The sequence below is a fragment of the Artemia franciscana genome, chromosome 14 (assembly GCF_032884065.1).
Source record: "Artemia franciscana chromosome 14, ASM3288406v1, whole genome shotgun sequence".
Lineage (NCBI taxonomy): Eukaryota > Metazoa > Arthropoda > Branchiopoda > Anostraca > Artemiidae > Artemia > Artemia franciscana.
Window position 1 is genome coordinate 34,376,492 of NC_088876.1, and position 6,562 is coordinate 34,383,053.

Genomic DNA, 6,562 nt, shown 5'->3' on the forward strand with positions numbered 1-6,562 from the left:
TGGTTCGCAAAATTTATACACAAAGAGTATTTTGCACAAATTTAGGATAAAAAAAACTTCGATTACATGAACGAACATAACAAAACCCCTTATTTGGAGTTCAAGATAAATAAAAAATAGGCTACTGGCTATTCAAACCAGCAACATTTCAACATTTCACTCTAAGAATTGGCCAAGCCTTTTAGTGAACTTAAATAAAAAACTGTTTTTTTTTCACTAAAGTAAGAAGCAACATTAAAACGTAAAAGAATAGAAATTGTTCCGTATATAAAAGGGGTAACCCTTTCTCAAAATTTTGCTGTTCAAGCCGAAGTTTCTTTATGGATTTTAAAAATCTCCCTACTCTAATTAAACGGTTCATAATAGGTAAGGAACGGTTGTTCTTTGATAATCAGGACAAAATAATAAAAATTAGCGTAGACAGCTTGGTATTGAGGAAAAAAATTCGACCTCATGTATGGGATAGTTTCTGTTCGTTTTAAGATTTAATGTTGTCCCCTACTTTTAGTTGAAAAATTAGTTTTTTGTCTAATTTCTGATCATTTTTCAATTAATGCCAGAAAATCCGCCTTTTCTCTCCAAGGAAAATTCCCATCAAGAAAATACCTCCTTGGGAAGTTCCCCCCAAGTAAGATCCTCCTTCCCTCAGACAATTCCATCCCGCTGATTATTCCCCGAAAAACCTTCTTGTGGACAATTCCGCCTGGAAAATTCGTTTTAGGCTACTTTTGTTTAAAAAAAAAGCCTTTTTTAAAAATTTTTAATCGTTTTTTAAATCATACCAGAAATATCTCGTCCGTGGAAAAACTTTTAATTAAAATTCTCCCCTCCCAATGTCCCAATGAAAAGTTTCTCCCGCGTAAACTTTCGCCATGGAGAAATTCTCTTGCGGAATCCTTCAGAAAAAAAAATCCTCCAAATGATTTTAGCTTCTTTGGAAACTTTCCTTACGAATTGATATATATATAACGAGCTTCTATATTCGTATATGTTTATTACGTATATGAGGGGGTTCTCCCCCTGGTCAATACCTCGCTCTTTACACTAAAGCTTAAATTTTGTCCCAATTCTTTAAGAATGACCCCTTAGTCACAAAGACCGGAGAATAAATAGTTGAAATTAGTCAAAATACTTTAGCGTAAAGAGTGAGGCATTGAGGAGGAGACGAACCCTTCAAATACGTAATAGTTTCTGTTGGTTTTAAGTTTTAATTCTGCTCCTTGCTTTCAGTTGAAAAAACTAGTTTTTTATTTATTTTCCCATAGATTTTTTTTAAGTAATGCTAGAAAATCCTGGACCCCTTTATGAAAATTTTCTTCCCCCATGACAAATTCCTCCATGGAAAGACCAATCAGCCCTCTCATGACATTCTAGGACCACTGGGTCGATACAATTAACCCTGGGAAAAAAAAAGAAACACACATCCGTGATGTGTCTTCTGACAAAAAATACAAAATTCCACATTTTTGTAGATAAGAGCTTGAAGCTTCTACAGTAGGGTTCTCTGATAGGCTGAATGTGATGGTGTGATTTTCGGTAAGATTCTATGACTTTTAGGGGGTGTTTCTCCCTATTTTCTAAGATAAGGCAAATTTTCTCAGGCTCGTAACTTTTGATGGGTAAAACTGAACTTGATGAAACCTATATATTTAATACCAGCATAAAAAGCAGATTCTTTTGATGTATCTATTTGATTTATCTATTTATATTTGTATTAAAATTCCGTTTTTAGAGTTCCGGCTACTATTGAGCCGAAACGCTCCTTACGAGTTCGTTACCACAAACTGTTTGATTTGATTTTACGGTAACTTTTTTTTTCTTTTAGCTTGCGGTATTTCCTTTTATCCCCCACTCTTTCTGTTTCTGTTTTTGCCATTATATGCATTAAGTTCATTTTAGTTCTTGGACCATATTTATGCTTGTTTGGTGTTACTTTTACTTTTGTCTTACTGTATTATTTGTTTCCTTGTTTCGCTTTCTCTTTTTGGACATATGAAGCAAATTCGGCTCTATTAGAGCTTGTCATAGCCTTTTGAAAATAAATATTATCTTCTCTTATAAAAATTGTGGAATAGCCATTTTGTTTAAAATAGTCCAAAGAACATATAACAACCCAAAAATAAATTCAGCAGATATAAATTCCTTTATGATTAAAAACTTACAACGATCAGAAATCATAGGTAGCTTAATAGTACCTGCCAGCTCAGCCAGGGCCAACCCAGGTTTAAATAGGTACCTGGAGAAATCTGAAGAGAGTAAGGAGCAAGGGTGTGCGAAAGCACAGGATGGCTGGCCCCCAACCCCCTATTGCACTTTATGTCTGAAATACTATGAAACGAAATCAGCCCCACTGGTCTGGATCTTGTGGGTATTGTGTCGTCATGCTTACTAACTCCCAATAGCACTGCCTAAGTAAAGAGTAATGTGTGCACAATGTATTGTTATTTTTTTATAGTTTTTTTTCTGACCAAAAACTTCTTATAGAAAGAGTTGTCGTAGAAAATTCAAAAGAAGCTCATTCGATTGGAAATTGAAGGGTCTATAAATCTTTTTAAGATGCAAAAGTGATTGGAGGAAGACCCAGCTTATTGGCCGTTCTGGAACATCTCTTAAATCCTTAATGGTACCTTAAGAGATACGCAAGACGTCCTCTGATTGACAAAAAGCAACCAAAGGAATTGCAAATACTGCTCAACATGCCTACCATAATTGTCAAGGGGAGTTCTTGTTGGAAGTTGAGCCTTTAACTTCTAGAAGGAGTTTTTTAGTATTTACATATAATTATGACTGAATAAAAAACATTAACAAACTCTAATAGCCAAACTGTGTTTATGGTGATTTTTGTTCGTTTCAAGATTGATTTGCATATTCAGTTTTAGTTTTTCTCGTTTTAAAATTTATTTATCCATTTATGTTAGTGATTTTTGTATGTTTTGTTTTCACTATGATTGTTTATTTACATTCTTTCCGTTTTAGGTTTAATTTGACTTCAGTAGCAAAATATTCATTTTCATGTTAAGCTTAATTTGCATATTCAATTGTATGTTTTGTATGTTTTGTATGTAACTTGTATGTTTTTTATAATTAATTAAAAAAAACTTTTTCCACAAAATAAGTTTTTCCAAGAAAAGGATAGAACTCCATTAAACCAAAAATGAAAAAAATAGAATCAAATAATCTACCGAGAAAACAACTACCACAAATCAGCATCAATAAATAAATGATACCCAAAAAGAATATGCATTACAGTAAATAACCGAGTCAAACTCAAAACGAGCAGAAATTAACATGAGTAGGGTTCAAACCCTCTATGCTTTCTAAGAGCCGGAATATAATTTGTATTTTGCTAAAAAAAAAATTCTAATGAATGTACATTGTCAGTTTAATATACTTATGCTGAAAGTTATTGTTTAAGATTTCAGTTAATTTCTTATTTATTGAAGTTACGATAGTGAAAATGTCGAAAAGAATTTTTTCAGTAAAGTTTTGAAGTTTCTACTTGTCCTTAGGGCTGTGGGAGGGGGATGTCTTTCTCAAAGACATAATTTCCGGACCCTTTAACTACGTTGAATGAAATGGCTACATCAAATGTTGATAGGAGGTTTGTTGGGATATGATGGGCGTGGGGGGGTATTCACCCTTCGGTAACTTTTGACCGTCAATAAAGGCACTAGTCTTCCCAATTTCCAATCGAATAAGCCCTTTTTGAAATTTCTACTGCAACACTTTCGATGATGAAATTGATGATCCTGATGCGCGTGGGAGGGATTTCCCTTGCTATTTCTTATGAATATTCAGAAGGGCACTAGTTCTTTCAAATTCCAATCGAATAAGCGCTTTTTGAAGTTTCTAAGATAAGCCTTTCTGAGTTTTTAAGTTATGCCCCAGGGCATAACTTATAAACACAGAAACAAACGCAGACCCTACAACAAAACATAAAAAAATGAAAGAGGAAGGAAGACTGTTTTCTTACTTTAGTAATTAAAATAGGTAAGTACTTGAACAAGGCCTTGACCCTACTCACCTATCCAATTACATAGGTCAAACAGCATAGCCATGTACATTCAACCGTAAAGAATAGTCCATGGATAGGCAGTCCATGGGCATCTCAAAATTTTGATTGGATGTGTTTGGGGAAATAGTGGACGTGAGAGGGCGATTAGTTGCCCTCAAATCACTTTCGACTATTAAAAAGGGCACCAGCCCTCTCAATTTCCAATTAAATGAGCCTTTTTGAAATTTCTACAAGAGCACTTTCTATAAAAGAAATTATACGCCCCCAGGACAAAACTTACAACCTTTGCCTTGAGAGGTGTGGGGGCGGTCGTCAGCCTCAAATACATAATTACCAAAACTTTGAACAACGTTGAACAAAACGTCTATCTCATATTTTGATTGGATGTGTATGGGAAAATGGTGGACATGGGAGCGGGGTTAGTCGCCCTCCAGTCTCTTTCAATTATTAAAAACAGCACTAGCCCTTTAAATTTCCAACCGAATGAGCCCTTTTTGAAGTTTCTGCGACAAATCCTTCAATGCGAAGTGCACTGGTCTAAAAAAATTAATAAATTAATAACTCATTGTGCCAACATCGTTCTTAGTAGCGCTATTGTGCTGTCCATTATTGTTTATTTAATTTATGTTCGTTTTGGGATTCATTTATTCTTTAATAGTAATTTCCGGTTGTTTTGAGTTTGAATTTTAACCGATATTTGTACCCCCTGATCTTAAGTTTAATATGGCTTTTACTTTTCTTTGAAGACTACCCTGTATATGAGGTCAGATCCCCTCCTCAATAACTTATTCTTTACGCTAGCTTTAATTATTTTGTCCCAAATATTTAAGAACAACTCCAGAAACACAAGATTTATTTAATCAGAATAAGGAGAATTTTAAAATAAAAAAATTTTAACGTGAAGAGCCAGGTATTGAGGAGGGGTTATCCCCCTCATACAAGTAACAATTTCTGTTCGTTTAAATTTTAATGTCGCCTTTTACTTAAAGTTGAAAAAAATATTTAACTACGGAAAGGCTGAATAAATTTAAAGGAAATATATTGAAATGTTGCTGGTTTGAATAGCCAGTAGTTTATTTTCTTTACCATGAGTCCGAGTAGGTCCAGATCAGGGTTTTGTTATAATTATTCACGTAGTGTAGGTTTTTTGGTATTTTAATTTTAATTTTTTCAAAATCCTCTTCCATCATAAATTTTACAAACCCTGAAGTTAATCTGAGTAATAATCTAATTAACTATATCGATCATGTAATTAGGAAATTCAATTAAGAAAAGTATAACCATATACCAGTGTTGCCAACGCTTCGGAAGAAAAAGTACTGCAAAACGCCCTAAAATTGTACCACTGATCAAAAAATTGTACCATATCTATTTTTTTGCGTGTTGTGCTACGGGCAAGACGAAAAATTTTTTTTCGCTACGCACAACATGTGGACGATCGGAAAATTATATTACAATAAAGAGAACAAAGTATCAGATATCTTCTTTAAAAGATGTTTAGGAGGCCCCCTTTCTCCTGCAGAGAGCATTTTGGTGTCATTCCTCCAAATAGCTGCTCATCTATTTTGTACTTACCGTACAGATGGCTGTGCTGCTTCACGCTATATTATAACCGCAAGAGGCCACCAGCAGGCACTTAAATACATGTGTAACCGGAAACTCAAAACTTTAGAAGAGCGAACACATAGAAACTTCAATTCCCTCTGCTCGCTGCATCCACACACCCAGTTAAATCTTATTGTACCATATTTTTTATTATGTACCAAGAATTTTGTGATTGACCGGAATTTACCTTTAGAGGTGAAATGTACCAAAATGGAACAATAGTACCGCTGTTTACAGCCCTGCCATAAACTACCTTGCGCAATCCTAACACTCGGGAGAATTTACAAATATGGCAAGCTCAGGTCCGAAATCAGAGTTACCATCTCTCGTGACCTTTCAGCTTTTCAAAAATTATTACGATAAAAAATATTACGGTACACGACTGTAAAGTTTCGGAAGAGGCTTAATATCATTTAAGATAAAAATAGTTTCAAACAACAAATTGCTTTTTACAAATATTTATGCGAACAAATAGTTCAAATATATATGCAACAATCATACAATTTTCAAGTAAAATATTTTTCATACTACTCGACATTTTAGAGCATGAAAACACTTGTAATAAATAAAACACATTTATCTAAAATATAAAAACAGAAACAAGGAGTAAATCGCATAATAACAATGATATACCACTAATCTTGGCAGTTTTAATTTCAACTCGGATGAATTTAATCATCTTCACTAATCATGGGCCTCCTGATTGAAAGAAAATGTTTTATTCATCCATATAAAGGTGGGAAAGATAAGCAGAACAACCCTAAGTATTTCATTCGAAGGGTGCTCCAATAAAAAGAACCTAGATGGCAATTTAGTCGAGAATTACGTATAGCATTAGGAATCTTGCAAATTTTTTTGAGGTTTTTGAAAGTTGGTTTGGTGTGTTATAAATGCACGCCTTGGGGAATATCTCAGGGTAAACGAGACGATTTGGAAACAGTG